General features: G+C 46.3%; 1 protein-coding gene across 2 annotated transcripts in view; it reads left to right on the forward strand.

Annotated features, from left to right (window-relative positions):
- Nucleotides 1–17,530, forward strand: part of GPC1 (glypican 1) — a 199,841-nt gene that overhangs the window by 49,042 nt on the left and 133,269 nt on the right. Inside the window, exon 1 of one of the 2 annotated variants that reach the window (XM_041416301.1) lies at nt 13,528–13,579. The exons of the other annotated variant lie outside the window; for it this stretch is intronic. The gene's annotated coding sequence lies outside the window, so the exon portion shown is untranslated. Of the gene's footprint in view, nt 1–13,527; nt 13,580–17,530 lie in introns of those variants that run through there. 2 annotated transcript variants of the gene reach the window in all.

Consider the following 17,530-nt stretch of genomic DNA (forward strand, 5'->3'; position numbering starts at 1 on the left):
CTCTTGTGGTGATGGTGGGTGGCAGGAGTGCTGGGGTCTCCTCACTGACCCCTAGCCAGCCCTGCTCATGGCCTGCATCTGGCACAGGGGAGGTTCCTGGAGCTGAGCTGAGGGACTGCCTGGTTCTGCCTCACCTGCTGAGAGCAGGGGTCAATCCATGCATCCTGGTGCTTCTCCCCAAACCAGCCAGCACTGTGCCTTCATTGTGTGGTCTGCCAGGAAAAGGTCCCTCCTCTGTGGGAGAAGAAGGGGAGAAAAGGGGGATTGTGCTCTTTTGTTGGATGGACAAATGCTCCTTTCCTGATGAAAGAAACCATATCCCCAGTGCCCAGCACAGGCCTTGAGGGCTCCCAAGTGTGCTGTGCCTGCCCTCAGGAAAACCCCCCCATTCCAGTCCTTCAGCAGAGGGAGTGCTCTGCCAGCTGTGATTTATAAGCTGCTTTGTGGGTGCAAAATTGCAGATGGCTGCATATTATAACTGTGCCAGAAACGGTGTTTTTTGGAATGGCCTCTGGCTGCAGGGCTAAATGGAAAACCCTCCAAGTGCTGTGGGCTAGTTCAAAGAGACAGGGCTGAGCGTGTGGCAGCCAGGGGGATGCTCCTGTGGGACCTCCCTGGCCCAGGCAGCTTCCCCTTCCCTCCCAAGGGGCCGGCTGCACCTCAGGAGACACACTGGGTGCCCTGCAAAATCAAAAGGGAAAGGCAGAATTCCTACCTGCAGGGTTTGGGGCTGGGGTTGGGTTTCCCCCCACCTTGTAACAAATCATGCCCTGAAGTGGTGAGGCCTGGGATAAAATTACCTGTGATCTTAACGAGTTGAAGTTTTAAAAATTAAATTCTAGCAGCAATTGATGTGGCAGATGTAGTTTCTTCAAATAAGAGATGATGAAAAGTAAAGAAGGATGACTAGATTATTGTTTTTATTAAAGGTATTACAGAGGAATAAATTCTTCTCATGAACAGGCTTTCTTTGCTTATTCCCATCCTCTCAATAAATCATTGCCACGCTGTCAGGTAATACTGTTTGGGGATCTTGCTCAGGAATGTTTTAGATTGGAAGAAAGAGATTCATATCACAAAACAAACTGTCTCTGCGATCACCATAAGGGTTACTGTAGTTTAGAGAAAGTAAAATATTTACCATCTGATTCACATAATAGGTAAGATAAAGATTGATGCTAAGGTGGGGAGAACAGCCCGAGGGCACGAGCCACTCCTACCAATACCAGCCGGGATTAATGAACGGCTTTCAGCTCCTACACGCTTTGCTTTGCTTTGTACTTGAAAGTCTTTGCTGCTGGAACTTCAGACTATAATTAGATTGACTGGAAAACTGAATTATCTGCAAAGAGCTGCTCAGATCACAAACGAGGTGCATGAACTTTATTTGTCCACCCTGAACGTGTGTCACCTTCAACAAGCAGCAAAATGATTCCAGCACTTAATAAAATAAAAGCAAGACGTGTCTTAGGAAGTTGGGCATAAAGACACAGCAGCATTAGTCTAGAGAAGGACAAAGTGTCATGGCTTCTTCACATGACAGTCTTAAATTAATGGTTTTGATAAGGGTACCTGAGTGGCAGCACGGCTCAAAGAATAGTGTTTACCTGCCTAAATTGGTGTGCTTGCTGTGAGGATGAATAGATTTTATTGAGCATTGTTCTTTGAACTGACTTAAGCTGCAGAAACTCTACTTTCTAGGCTTGTAAGGGCCGTTTTGGTGATCATCTCAGTTTCTTTTTAACGAGTCTATTTTTTTCATCTTGCCTTCCTTCTTGATTTAATGCTCTCACGGTTTTAGTGCAGTGTGTGATAATGCTGGTAGACAGACGTGGAGGGTCTGAACAGCCCTGGCTCTGGCACTGTCATTAAAGGCACCTGATGTTGCTCAGCAGCTGGCACAGATGGACCTGTAATGGGTGTGTTCTGGAAGCTTTGCAGATGTCTCTTCACACTGAACTGTGGTGCTGAGCTCCCAGGGGCTCTGGGGAAAGGAATGGAGCTGGAGGTAACTCAACTAAATGTTCTGAGCAGTCCATCTTGCAGACTGTGATCCCTAGGGGAGCTTTGCCCACAAGTAATCCAATTTCTCTTTGAAATGAGCTTGAGTCAGCTGCAGAGCTGCAGTCTGCCCTGGCTTTTCTCTGACAGCAAACCAGAGGGGACCACCAACCTTTTCAGCCCACACTGCACGTTCCCCATCCCCTCTGCCAGTATCACAAACAGTGGGAGCGAGTGAGGAATTATTTATTGAAAAAAACCCCTCTTTTTGTGGGGTAAGTTGTCAAAGGGGTAGCTGAAAAATAGGTTTTCTTCATTGTGTTCTTGTGTGGTGGGGCAGGCTGGGGTGCTGATGCTCTGCAGTGTCCGTCTGCCTGCAGCAGTACAATGCCAGCACGGCTGCAGGCGTGGGCTGAGCTCTCTGACAAGATCTGGCAAATAAGGGCAAGAATTTTACAACTGAATAAAATGTGAAGTCTATAAATTTAACGGGGCTTGCATTTTGAATTACAATGGAATAAATTTTCCTCTTAAAAGGAGAAATTGTCTCACTTGTGACTTTCTCCAATGTTTTACAAGGTTATGAAGGAAACTTCTGAGCATGTTTTGGCAGTTCACATTCTGTGGTCTCTATTCAGAAGATATTTTTTAATTTTCCTCTACAGTTAAGTTTCTCTTGGGGCATCTCCCCTGGCTACCTCTTTGAGTTAAGCACCTAGAAAGTTGGCAGCACACTTAAAACTTCAAATGCATTTGGAGCAAAGGCTGTTGTTGGGACATATGAGTGTGATCAGATGTGAAACCGAGTTTGACTGACTTCTCTTGAGATCTGCTTACCTTCAGTTTCAGTGAGACAAGTTGTCGTCCAAGGAATCCTTTGAAGAGTTTCTCTTGCATGTTCAGATGAGGTACCTGCAGGAGGATGAATTACTTGGTGGCTGGGAGCCTGAGGTTAGCAGACATATCATATGTCACTGTGCTTTTTTTTTTTTTTTTAATAAAACGAGGGTGGAATGCAGGATCGAAATTACCTCATGTACTTTTAACTTTGAAGTTAGTGGGGGTTTTTTGGCTGCCGTGACAAGTGCCCTGTTAATGAGCTAACCAGTGATGGTACTGGCACACACGTGCCCCCAGCCAAAGGCTGAACTTGGTACCACACAGGGGATGTGACCTGTCCTCCCTGAGGCAAACCTGCAGCCTGGCCCTGTGGGCACTGTGGGCAGCTGGAGAAGGTGACAATGATGGTTTTGCAGCAAGCACCGATGAGGAGGATAGGGAGTGCTGGGTTTCAGGAGCTGCCACCACTGGTGAGCCTCCTGACAGCACTCAGTTATGAATAACCCCATTCACTCCTGCCGCTTGTGGGCTCAGCATTTCCTATTCTCTTCTGCTCCGAGTTCAAATATCAAAGGTCAGCATGAGTTCGTGTTACTATTTTACCACAGAAGTGTTATATGGTTATTGAAAAATAATAAGAAATACAAGGGCATAAGGTTCTTTTTAATACCTGGTTTGCTTCAAGGAGGCATCAGTTGTTCTTGAAATCTCTCTGGTGAGTCTATGGCAGTAGTTTTGGTCAGTATGCTCTTAACACTTCTGTAAATCTTCTAGTCACTGTGCTTGCTAAGCTTTCCCACAGTGTTAGTTTTTAGGGTTTGCTTGATTTATTTCTTTTCTTTACTTTTTTTTTTTAATTTATTTTTTCCGGCTAGTTTGCAATGTCCCTCCTCTCTGCGATAAAGCAGAAACAGTGAAACTCTCACACTGCTCTGGTAATAAATTTTTAGTCTCTTATGAACTGCAGAAAATTTGAAGGAATTAAAATAAATGTGGAGAGCAAACACCTGTTTTCTCAGGAGGCAGCAGTAATTATGCTGCTCCTTCCTCTAAGTCCAGTGCCACAGGGTACCTATGGAAATACTGGACTATTACACCTATGGAACGTGCTTAGCATTAAAAGCTGAAAGAGAGGGCTGACCTCAATATCCACACGTTTCTGGCTGGCCTTCAGTCACAAAATCTGCTTCACTTAAAGACACCCCACTTGTTCTCCACCCAGCTGTGGTAGAAAACCTCGGTCCCTTGCCTAAACACAAGTGTCATTGTGTGGCTTCTTTTGAGAGCACACTGCAAAGAGGAGTAATTGTGCAGAGGCAGAGAAGGGCTAAGCTCAAGTATTAAAGTCCTTGTAGAGGAGTGAGCTGAGTGCTCCGTCTCAGTACGGCACGTGGCACTGTGAACCCAACCTGTGACTGGGTTTTCCTAATAAAAATTAGTCACTTTAAAGCCTTTCTCATAAACAGCTGAAATAGTTCAGGAGACGTGATGAAGACAGGAAGGAATAATAGTCCATTGGCAAAAAAAGGCAAAGCCCAAGAACTGAAAGGGAGCCTGTGTACTAGGGGAGTGCTGGAGAGAATAGGAAAGGTATGAGGAGAAGAAGAAAAAATGAGAGCAGGACTGAAATTAATTAAAAGGTGGGTAAAAGACAGATGTGGGAAAGGAGAAGAAGGTGTGAGCAGGAAAGTGTAAGAGCAGAACTACAAAACTAAAAGCAGAGAGATGGCAGAGCCCAGATCCTTGTGTTGTACCCTGTGAGTGGTGCTGTCCAAGTTACACGTCTCATGAGTCAGATGGGCAGGTTGCTGTTTCCTGCACTGGTTGACAGCAGTGCCCATGGCTGAGACCTGTTTGGTACTTAGAACGCTGCAGTCATGCAGGATAGGTGGGATTTCTCCACTGCAGGATCAGGGACCTGCTCTAGAAAGGGGAACATTTAGGGACAAGGTGGGATTTGTCCACTGCAGGATCAAGGACCTGCTCTAGGAAGGGGAAGGTTCAGGGACAGTGCTGGGCACCATGCACCAGATCTGAGTCATGAGTAGAATAAATGCACTTGCCCACAGCCTGATGGTTGAGTGTGAAGAGAGGGGCTCAGAAAGCTCAAGTGTTGATTAAAGCATCTCACATTAGATTTGAAACACGTGGTCCAAAACTCAGCTCTCTCCAGGCTGTGGACATGCAGCAGGTGTGCAAGCGCATGCAGTGTTGCATGTTGCAGGAGTTCACTTGTCTCCAAAGGTCAGTCTCTGTCGCTCCAACCCAGCAAAACCAAAAGTAAAGAAAGAATTCAGGCTTTGACTAGCACCAGCTTAGTTAGGTGAGGGAAGCTGGTTGTAAAATGGTATCCAGGTCTTTAAATAATTGCTGTCTAAATGTTTGTGAAGTGGCAGCATGTAAAGGACCCAGACCCATACACCTTATAATGTTCCTTATTGTTTTTTTCACCCAAGTGGAAGGTATATGGGCTGTATAATTCTAGAGCTCATGGGCCAATACATTGGGAATGGATTTGCGTACAAAACTCTCATCTCCAGATGCATTGCCCAGTCCCCCGCTCTTCAGTTTGACATAGGCTTATTTTAGGAAATAAATGTTTGAAAACAAATCAGCAAATAACACTATTGTGTAAAAATTCTCTGGAATGAGAGTTTGTTTTTATTTCTGTGGGTGTGGAGCTAGGGATCAGAGGCAATATTATTCCCTATTATTTAGGATTATTCATTTTGAGAATATCCCCAGATCAGCTGGGTTTCCAGCCCTTAAAGGTCACTGCTATTACTTTTCTATGGGTTATCATGTGAGCAAGAAGCTAAGGGCCAATATCGTGTGTTGGGTTTGTCCAGGAGTGTGCCAAATTCATTTCCCATCCTGGTCTTGACTTGCTTTTTTTTTTTTTTTGAAGCTTATTGCAAGTCAGGTCACACAGTCCTGTCTCGTTTTTTCTGATGGGCCAGAATAAATCTCTCCCAGACTGAGAGGTATAATGACTGCACCCAGCTCGCTCATCACCCCTGCCTGACTGGCTCTGTAATCATGCGGGACAGCTGATCTCCAGTGAATATTGGATATTTGCTTCCTGAGCTCCCAGTGTGTCGATGGTAAAAGTCTACATTTCAAACTGCCCTCTCAAGCTGCATGTCCCATTTCCTGCTGAAGTGCGCTAGTGTCAGGTTTATGAGCCTCTGCTGGGTGTGAGCTGTTTGCTCAGCCTGTGGTTTGGATCAGATTTGGCTGTTTGTGCCAAGCACAGAGTGTCTGTCTGCGCGTGCGTGTTTGTAGGAAAAGCAGCTCCAAGCTGTTGACTGGCACTTCTCTCTCCTGTGTTTGTGCAATGACACGGAGAACTGGGGTCATCTCCAGGTGAGGTGATGTGAAGTGGAGAAAGACCCACCTCACCCTGCACTAGCTGGCCTTCACAGTGACTTTTATGGAGGGGTCAGAGAGCAGGTGGACAAGGGGAATTTGCACTCCACAGGCTACAGAGGCAGAACAGCATCCTGAGAGCTGCAGGCCACGTTGATGTGGAGCAACACAGAGCTGTCTTTTGAGCTCCTCTCCATTCCAGCTCTAAGTAGCTGTCTGTTAGCACTGCTTTGGGGACACTATTGTGTAACATCTCAGCACCACGTAGCCCCGAGGCTCAGTCTAAGTTTACTTCTGCTGCTTTCCTTTACATCCTTGTGAGACCTGCTATTCCTTCTGAGCTGTACTTGCCTCCCCTGTGAGGCAGCCCAATTTCCATCTGGGATGTGCTGTGAAAAAGCAGCTCATGGGGTCTCTCCTGCATTTTATTGATCACTCTTTCAGCACTGGTTTGGTGAGTTGTAGCATGGGAGCAGACACCTAACAGGAGGCTGCTCTGAGTAGGTGATGCCACTCTGAGCAGGGGTGAGCTAGTGAAGATACATGCTACCACTAGCTCTATTTCTGCCTTGAATTAATAGTACAGGGGCAGTTCACTGACAACTATTTTGTATTGTGCTGTGTGATTAACTGCAAATCACTCTGCTGGCCTCTGCCCCTATTCATATAGAGCAAAGCAAACTGCTAAGAGATCTCTTTGATGATTATGGTTCTGAAAATGAGTGTGTGAGGGAGTGCTACATCTTGTAACTGCTGGCTTTTGGGTACCACCATGTTTTTGTCATCAGACTCACTGGCAGGCACAGCTTTAGTCAAAGCCTTCCTGCCATGACAGCTCTTTGCTCTGTCCCTTGAAGATGGAATATTCCTCAGTCATCAGCACAATCCTGCTGTCATGCTGAGGAGCAGCAAGCCCACAACTCAGCTGAAACTCCAGGAACTGGGCTTAGTTCCTGGCAAAATGCTTCAAAAGAGAATGAATATATATATTCATTATATATATTTTATATATATATAAATATATCTTATATATATATAAAATAGATAATAGATATATAGCTAGATAGTAGATAATAGAATATATAGATAATATATATATATCTATCTATATATAGATATATGTGTGGATAGATAGATAGACAGATAGATATGTGTGTGTGTGTGTATGTATAATGTATATGCCCAAAATTTCAGTGTAAGGAACTCTCTTCCCTAGCTAAAATCTACACCATTCTGGTCTGACATGGGAGAAGTTGTGCATTGCATCACTTGAATACAAAAGTGCTGCTTGTGCTCAGGCGCTGCAGTCTCTGGCTGGAATCAGAACCAGCCTGCTGGTGCCCACAAGCTTTGCAGTGGAAAGGCAGTTCATCTGTGCCCAGTATGAGCTCTGATTTATGGACCCCACTCCAGTTCCCAGCAGACTGCCTCCCACATCACACAAGTGCCCAGCCGGAGGTGTTACTGGGAGCCTCACATGGCAAGTCTGGGAATGGAAGAACCTGGAAACCCAGAAGCTTCTGGGCATCAGAACTAGACCCTTTGGACCAGGGTTAAAGCAGAGCTTTGCAGAGAGCTCTGGCTTGACACTGGCTATGGTTTTTGTGTCCTAGGTATCAGTAACATTGCTGCTAGCATGCTGCCAGTGCCAATTTAAGGGGAAAATATTTTTTAAAGCAGTGACTAACATGTCAAATTTCACTATTCAAAAACTTCATTGTGTGCCTTATATCGTTCATCTCTGCTGCACTTTTCTCCAGCAGGGCTCATGCCAGCCCTGGGTAACCTGAGTCAGGCTCCCATCTAGAGGCCCTTCCTGTGCCCAGCCCGGGGAGGGGAGAAGGGAGATTGTGTTTTGTGTTCCCCCTTGGGTTGGACCCCAGAGACTGCAGCAGCTCCTGAGTGCCAGCCTGTTCCAAGAGAGGGGCCACTGAACTCAAACTCATTTTATCAGTCTCTCAGTGGAGTGTTTTACAAGTCAAAAATGACTCGTTTGGCCTTTCTCTCCTTTTGTAAATTCCTCTATGTTCAGCTTCTCCATGTTAAGAAAATAAGCCAGCCTTATTTTCCAAACATGCATACAGCAAATGGCCCTGCTCTGTGTAATTGCAGTGCTGTGGCTTCTCCTCAGGATCTGGGGCTTGGTGCTGCCAGACTCCCAGCAGTGAGGAGCTGGGGCACAGGCACAATCTTTTAGTGCAGAAAGTGTCCATGATGCCACACAGAGAGTGGAGGAGAAGCAGCCCAGCCCTTTCCACTTCATTTTTTCATCATCAGCAAAACTAATTCCAGACCCCTGTCAGAAAAGTCTCAACTCTTTGTTCACCATTCCCTTTTATTATTTTTTTTAAAGCAAATCTTAAGAAACGTGCAGGCACCCACACATGCACAGAGTTAGATTTCAAGTCCTAACAGGAAATGTGTAATCTGCTTGAAGATTAAAGTGCCAAGTGCTTCTCTTAAGATTGGGAACCTGACACGGATGTGATTATGAATTAGAGATTGCTTTGTGCTATCAGTGAGGGAAAAAAATGAATGGGAAAATAGAAGGGTACAGACTTGTTGAGTTCTGCAACCATCTTCAAACAGATATGGGGAGCCTGGAGGTTTTGGATGTTAGGGGATATGTGGAAGTTAAGCCAGAGTGTTACAAGAATATATTTTCACTTTTGTTAAGCTTCGGTGATAGGAGAAAAATACTAATTTTTGACAAAATGTTGCAGAGTAGATGTCTGAACATGTGTCCTGAAAACTGAAGGTTAAAGGTGTGCTGTGTAAGTCTTCAGAGAGAAATTCCTTGGTGCTGTATCTTGGTGGGGAAAATGAATCATCCCTGCTCTCAGAGCAGGAGTAACAAGAGAAGAAATCTACATCCTGCTACAGGCAGAGCTGCTGCTTTTTGAGGAACAGAGCATAGCACCTGCCAGATTATCTGAAGTTTACTCCTACTGCCAGAAGACATTAAAAATAAACATTGTCAAAAAGCACTCCAGCAGTGTTAAAGTTTTGTACCTGGCTTACAAAACTGGAAGCAAAGAAGAAAGACAGCAGATTAAGGTGCTCTGCTGGTGACAGCTCTGCTCATCACTCCTGGATGCTGATCCCCAGTGCTGGACGTTTGCCCAGTACAGCTGGAGTTTGTGTTCTGCCTCTGAATGAGGCTTCCCAGAGAAAGCAGCTCCCCGAGCTTACTATAGGTGTTTCCTATAGTTTAAGATACCTTCAAATACCTTAAAATACCCATTATGTTAATACCCAAATAACTTAAAATGAACCCATTTAACTTTTCTCCCATTCTGTTAGAATAAAGAAAAAAAGTGTTTGGCTTTACAGTTCAGAAAAAAAATGAAGGGGTAGTTGGCTTTTCTGAGACCAAAAGTAACTTCAGTGTGCAGAGTGATTTCCCTGCTTCTCCTGCTGTAGCTGGGCCATCAGTGCTCATCTGAAGCCCACCTTTGCCAGGCTGCACTTCAGGCTGTGACATCTGTCAATAATGTCACAGAATCCTAGAAGGGTTGAGGTTGGAAGGAATCTCTGGAAGTGTCTTGTCCAACCACACTTCTCAAGCAGGAACATTTTGACTGTTTAGACAGCACCTCCTGTGTTTGGGTTTGTGCCCATTGCCTCATGTCCTGTCCCTGGGTGCACTGAGAAGATCCTGGTTCCATTTTCTTTGCACTCTCCCCTCAGGTGTTTGCACACACTGGTGAGACCCCCCCCCCAAACCCCTTCCCTTCAGCACTGGTGCCGTAAGACTGCACCTCCTTCCTGCCATGGCAGGCCCTCAAGTGTGCTTGATCTTCTTACTAATCAAGATTTTTATGTTATTTATTTAAGTATTTATTTTATTTTCATTTATATTACTATATATTATATATACTATATAATATATATTTATATTTTATATAAATATTATATTTTATATAACATATATTTATATATATTTTAAAATATATTTTTATATGTATCCAGATACAATATCTGGATAAAATGGACAAAAACATACTGTGATGCATAATTCTGTCACATGGGAGAAGAGCCACAGCAAGGGAAGGAAAAAGCTCTTCTTTGTTTTTCGGATGAATTTAAGCCTGGTCAGGAAAGCTTGGAACCCAAAGAAGCTTTGGGGGTGTTGATGCTGCCCCAGAGGCAGCTGCGGGCCCTGGGGCAGTGCTCCTCCTCTCCGAAAGATGTTTGGTTTGCAGAAGCCCTGTTCTGCTGATCAGCCGCCTTCCCTGCAGCACCTGCCCATCCCCTCGGGGCCCTTTGGGCACCGGTTGGTGTGGCTGCCCGGGCACAGGTCCGTGAGCAGCCCCACAGGTACACCCTGCCCTCCACGGCTGCCTCCTCTGAGCCCCTGGCGTTTTATCTCCCGTGCGGCATCGGCGCGGCCTCTGCTTCATGAGTGCTCTCGAGCTCTTCCCGAACAAAGGGCACCAGGCTGGGCTCAGCTGATGCTGTGGGATATTAGCTTTTATATTTTCCATGTATTTGTAATCCTGCAGTTCTTTAGTGTATAACTCTAAACTCCACACACAGTGTGAGCTGCTGCTTTCCCATTTTGGGCAGACACACCAATTCCTCTCCAGGCCTGGCAATCAAGGACACCTCACTGCCTCAGGCCCTGAGAGATGGAAACAAAAGTGAGTTGGGGGGAGCAAACTTGGGCTAAATGCCTTCATTACCTGAAGCTGTAATTGAAGATTAACCCCCAATATGCAAATGGACCAAACTTATAAGCCCCGTACCCATGGTCCATTTTTGGGTGTAGCCCCTGGGGAGCTTTGTCTGCCCTGAATGAACCTGAAGGCCCTTCCATAAATATATCTGCTTTTTAGTCCCTTAATTCTGTCTGGCCTCTGTTTCTAGGTAGTCCCTAAAAGGCATCACAGCCATGCTGGACGTTGCAGCAGGAATGTGGCAGGCCAGGAGCAAAGGTTTTGTCCAGGCTGCCCCACGGAGCAGGAGCAAGGGGGAAAATCTGACAGCAAGTGACTGCTGCCTCCCTGTCAGGCAGTGCCCACTGGCAGAGCAGAGCTGCTCTGTCCTCCGGGGTACCTTTGGGAAATAAATGTTGTTAGCACATCAGGCATAAGCAGAAGGGAGGTATTTCATCATTAGTTCTGCTGGTTACCAGGCTCCCTAAGAGATCTCCTTCTGTCTTCCACAGCATCTGATCTCTGTATTCCAAGTCTGCTCTTCCCTGGGGGGTTCTGGGACTGCCTGGATCAATGGGGTGAGAATGGATAAGCTGTCAGTGGGTGAGGTAGGAGGGTATATAGTACTGCAGTAGAGGCTTTCCTTACTTGGAGGAGTTCTACCTTTGCAGTTATTTCAGAAAATGATTTCCAAATAGCGAAGAAATTACTATACTGCTTGTTTCTTTTCTGTTGGCTTTCTAAATCTGAACACATGTGCAAGCCTCAAGGCCACTTTCTCTGGGTTTGCTGGCAGTACTGCTGTGGGCTATGAGGACAAATTGACCACTAATTTTAGGAACTGGAAGAGCCCAAATTAAAGGAAAAAAAATGTTAAGAGAATTAGGATATCTGTTTCTGAAAGAGCAAATGCATGATGGAAGGCTGCAGGTCATTTTCTCTTGATTTCTCAAAGGCACTAAGTACATCTGCAAGGATGGAGTCACAGAAATAACATTTAACCAAGGGACTTGTTTCTCAGGCAGGAAGGACACAGAGGTTTTGGCACTGGTGCTGCTCAGGCAGGGACAGGCAGTGCTGTGTGGAGGCTGTTGGCAGCAGCAGGACACCAGCCCGTGCCAGAGCTGGGGAGTGAGGCAGAGCTCCCTCACACCCCTCTGGGCAGGGGGCTCCTTTGGCCACAGGGAATTTCCCCTTGTGGTGGCACTGAGCTCAGCATGGCACAGAGCTGTCTGCTCACTATAGCAGGAGCAGCCCTCAGATAAGTGCACGTCCCTGAATTCATTTTCTAGAGCAGTTTGTCCACCACAAACTTCACTTAGGGACCTTCTTTCCCTTGGGGTGCCTTGCTTTATTTTGCACGTCTGGATTTTGCCTTTCCTTGTAGCCCCATTGTGTTCTTGTCCACTTTCAGCCAGCCTTGCCTGCAACCTGGAGCATCCCAAGCAGCACCAGGCAGAGGTGGCTGTAGACCACATTTGGCATGGGTGTGATCCACTGCAGGTTCCTTGGGACACTCGTGGCCAAGCTGATGCGTCCCTCCCTTGCTGATGGATCACCTGGAGATGGGCTGAGCAGTGGGCAGGAAGCCTGGCAGGAGCTGGCACCTTCCGTGGTCCCCAGAGGCCTGAAGCCCATCCCTGGTGGACTGCCTGGCTCAGGACATCCTCATGTCCTGAGCCATGTCACCACGACCACAACCTCTCTGAATGCCAGGGGACATCCATCAGCTGTTTACTCTGTCCTCTCCTCCCACTGCATCACACCTGGGAAAAACCAACTTCCCCACTGCTTCAAGTTGCTGAGTGATGTGCCTGTTATTGCAGCAGGTCCCATCCTCCAGGATCTTCCACTATTTGTTCTCATAAGGGTAGGATGAACCCAGTCAGCCCCAATAATAGAAATGTCAGAGCCTGCCAAGGATTTGCTGAGATAAATGCTTATTGGAATTTCAACATGGCAGGAAGTATCAATTTTTACAGTAATTTTCTTTGTGGAAGAGTTTCCTTGATTTTTTCTTATTCAGATACAATTTTGTACCATCTAGGCTTCTTTATAGCAAGAGTTTGAAATGTAGAATTTAAAAAATATATATGATAAAAAAACTTTATCAATATTGCAACATGCCAATGTAAGTCTGCTGAAGCTGAGCTCCAAGGCAGTGCTGGAGCTGCTATCATGACTGGGTTTTTTCCATTTCTTTTTTCAGTTTGTGAGAGTATTTATTTACAGAAACAGCAGCATAAATAATTACTGGAATTTGCAGAAAACGTTTAAGGAAAACAAGAAATGTGTCACACTTCAGGCTTTTCTACCTTGATTATATATGTGAGAACTGTTGTATTAAAATAGTTTTTACTGTTGTAAGCTTGCAATATTTGTTTTTCACTTAGATACCCATTGCAAGAGCACCTAATTAAAGGAGGTGGCTTCTCAGATTTTTTTAAGTTTCTTTCTTATGGTTTGGTTTGTTTGGGTTTGTTTTTAAGAGACAGACTCTGCTCAGAAATATAAATCCTAATATCACAGCTCCCTTGCTGCAGTATAAGCACTTGTTATTTTATCACCTTAGACATTTGGAAAGCAAGTACACAAAGTTTTGATGGTAATTTCTGATGTTGGGGCAACTGGAGGAGCAGACAAGGAGACAGAGTATCTGCCAGAGTGGAAAAAACCTCTAAAGATGAAAGAAAACTGATCTCCTTGGACTGGTATGTAGCAGTAAGTTCAGCTTAAGGCCAAAGTTGGTATCGAAGTATCACACTTCAGGACTAAACCCACGAGAAAGATTTTTGGATGGCTCTATCAGCTTTCAGTGGGTTATTTTTAGGTACTTTCTGTCCTGATAGAGAGAGGCTCAGGAGTTCCTTCTGTAAGTAAATGTGCCAGACGAGGCCAACTGGACTTTTGCTTTTTGCCGTCTTCTCAAAGGACAGCTTTGGGGTTTTTTTCTTTTCCAGGCTGCTTTGTGGGTAACTTTACTCTACAGGAATAGCCTCACCCCTTGGCAGAATTCTGAGTTCTAGGGGAGTTCTGGAAATTCTTTTCTTGTCTCTTGTGATTTTTTTAATTTTGATTTTTTTGTTGTAAGTATTTGGTCACAGCTGTGGAAACGAAATTAAACAGCTGCAGCACAGACCCACAGCACGTGCTGTGTGATGCAGTGTGAACAACCAGCTGTGGAGCTTTTGTGGATGCTTCTTGATTCCTGGGAGCACTGAAGGATCACAGTTTGGAATCTTCTCTGCTCCATGCTGAATCTCCTGCTTGCTTTTATTGCATGGTTTCACTCAGGGGCTGTGGAATCAATGGTGGAACCATCTTCATGCTTGTGTTTGCATTGAATCCCAGGGAGCTGGGTGTCATCCGTGCCAGTGATGACAGGATTTCAGTGTCACCCTTGCTGCACTGCCAGGATGCTCCCACTGCCCCTCTGTGTGGATGTGGTTTCCAGCTGCTGTGGGATGTACATCCCCCCCATGCTGGTGATTCACCTGCCCATGGATGGGGGCCTGGGAGCTTCTGCCCTGTTGCAAAGCTCACTGCCTGCCTTGGCTTTGTCCTTGGAAGAACAGCAAACCCTCAGGAGCTGCTGCTGCTGCTTTCCCAGCCCGGTCAGGGGGTGCTCACATCAAACCCCTGTCCTGCTGTGCTGCCACTGCCACCCCCGAGGTGTCCATGCCCATGGGCATGGCCCGTGTCACCGTTCCCTCTGTGCTGATCCAGCCCAGCGTGCCCACAGAGGGCACCTCAGTGTTTGTGCCACAGCCTGAACGAGGCTGATTTGTTCCGTGCTTTGCCACCCAGCTCAGGTGCCTGCTTGGATGTGAAGGTTAAGCTGCAGCACCAAAGAATTGATTTTTCAGAGCCTCGCCAGGGAGGCATGCTAATGGCTTGGTTGGGGATTTTTCTGCACGTCTCTCCACACAAGCACACCTTAATCAAGTACTCACTTGAACATAAGAAGTGCTTTCGTTAAGAGGGCTGGCATTTCAGAGATGCCCTTTGCTTAATTCCAGTTGTCTGCTTAATTAGACATTTGAGAGTGCCGTTAATTGATTGATGAACAATTAAAACAGCTCCAGCCTCTCTCCTGACTAAGATGCATTCAGCAACTAACCCGTCTTGTCTTCCCCTCTGGGAATTTGCTCTGTGTTGGGTAGCTGTTACCTTGCCTGTTTTGGTCTGTAGCTCTAGAAACACACAACACAAACACATTAGAGAGGTCTCTAAATAAACACACGTTAATGTGCTGGGCTTATCGTGCACTTGGAGCCACGGCTACACTCTGGGAAAAAGAAAGCTGGAATGGGAAAAAGTAAAGGCTGCAGAAGACTGGGATTTCTTTCCTAGGATCTTGCATTTGCATTTCCGCATTATATTTTATAATTAGACTCAGGGTCAGGGGGCATTGTGACAGTCATGCCAGCTATAAATTGCCCTTTATCAAAACAGGAAAAAAAATTGGAGTGAGCATGTATTAATTAACTCTGGCCCAGGCTATCCATGACCGCCAGCCTCACCCCAATTTCTGTTGCTGGGCATGTTGTAATAACCTTTTTTCATTTAATATTTAGAATCCCTGAGGGAGTTGGCAATTTGGAGACATTTAGCAGATGAAGGGGTGGCATTAAAGGGAACATCTCGCAGGGCAGCTCGGTGCGGTGCCTGCTCTGCTCCTGCCCGGCGCGGGCTGCGGGGCCGGCAGCGTGTGCGGGCAGGTTGGGGCTGCCTGTCCCAGGAGGAGCACGTGCACAGGGATCTGAGTACCCCAGGCAACACAAGGAAAAAAAAATCTCAATTAAAATTAAGATTAGATAACAGAGAGAGCAGCTGCTCTGAAGTGTGCTCTTCACGGCAGCCTTGGGGGCATTTATTCCTTCTTTCTCCCACACATCTTTGTAACAGAGCCCTTTGCTGTGAAACAAACCCAGCTGGAAGGCTTGTGGTGGTTTTCTGGAGAAAGCAGTGGGCTGCTTGCCAAGCTGTGAGGAGCCTCTCCACTTCTTTGGGTCCTTCCTGCTCGCACTTGTAGCTCCAACCTGGAGCTGCCACATCCCAGCCTGCAGGGGCGAACTGGATGTGTCCCATGTTGGAAGTGGGGCTCCCACACCTTGTCCTGCAGGAGCACGTGAGAAAGGAGAAACCACATCCCCCCCTCGGCCTTAATTCTCCTCATCACCCCTTGGTGGTGCTTCTTACTTCCAACAGAAGCAATGGCGGCCTAGCAGGCAGGGGATGTGTGTGTGCTTCGTTGTGTGCAGGCCTCGGGTCTGCAGCAGGTTCTGCTGTGGTGGTTCAAGGCCAGAGGAGCAGATGTCCTTGTGTCCATCGCTGTGCCACGGCGTGCAGGAGAGCAGTGACTCGGGTGGACGTGGGCAAACACAGGCTTGGGCAAACACAGCACACATTTCTTGGAGAAAGCTTGGTGGAGCTCTTCTTTCTCACAGAAGAGCAGCGGGCACAGCTGAAGGGCCGCACTGGGGATGGGGGCAGGGCCAATTTTCCTCCTTGTGTCTCTGCATATTTTCACCCCTCTGTGCTTCATATGGAAACAGCATCTGCAGTTTTCCACAAAGCCTTGCTTCTGGAGGCCAGCACGCCTCTCTGGCTGGCTCCCCAGCAGATTAGAGGTCCTTCCGTCTCTGACAGCAGTGTGAGACTAAGTGAGCTGTTTGTTCTTCTTTTTCCAGCAGGGAAAACAGTCACTCACTGTTTGTGTTACTGCCTTTATCTGGGTTCTGAGCAGATTCCCCATGCTCTCCTGCTGCTGGAGACGCTGTGTGGAGCAGCTGTCAGTTTGGGAATAGCTGTTAGCTTTGGACAGAGCTTGTGAGTGGTTAGAAAGTCATCACCTCTGCCTTCTGCTGGGATACCCTGGCTTCAGGGGCGGTGTCCCTGTTCCCTGGAACCTGTTCAGTTATGGATTATGGCTTCTTTTTTTTTTTACAGTGATTCTTAACTATATGTTAAATCTGCCTGTGTGCCAGTAAAAAGCAACATGAGTCGTAGGAGACTTGATTAAAACATTGAGCAAGATCAGAATATATTTTAATGAATTTCCTTGTTCTCCCAAATGTGATTTAAGTTGCTTTTAAGTGAAAAATAGATATATCTGCCATGCTAGGGAAAAACCTCTTGAAATATCACAATGTTCTTGTTAAAGAGAGGAAGAACATGCTTTCAGTGGTCAGAGGTGTGATGTTACAGTCTGAGTTTGTCGCTGTGTAAGGTAAGAAGAGCTGGCATTTAAAGGTGTTAATTTAAAAGCACAATAGAAGATAAGACAATAAAGCTGCTGTCACTCCACCTTTTCTGGCTACTGGGAGCTGGCAGGGGCAGAGCACTGCACACATGCTGGCTAATGATGCTTTGAATGCCTCCCTGGCTGCTTTGATTCCCTCCTGGCAGCTTCCAGGAGGTGAAGCCTTCACCAGGGGTTTGTTCAGCAGTGTGCTGTAAGGTTAGCTGTGCTGGGTGCCTTGCCATGCAGGAGATGGGAGAACTCATGTGCATGTGGAACTGCCTGTTTGTCAGTGAGATAAATTAATATTAAGCTCATGCTTGAAGTATTGCTCAACCATAGGGCTCACAAAATAGTTCATTTTCTCAGTGATGTTTCAGAAAGTCCAAAGTTGGATGTGGAACCTGGTTTTAATGAG

Source organism: Onychostruthus taczanowskii, unplaced genomic scaffold (assembly GCF_017590055.1).
Source record: "Onychostruthus taczanowskii isolate IOZ18803 unplaced genomic scaffold, ASM1759005v1 scaffold51, whole genome shotgun sequence".
Lineage (NCBI taxonomy): Eukaryota > Metazoa > Chordata > Aves > Passeriformes > Passeridae > Onychostruthus > Onychostruthus taczanowskii.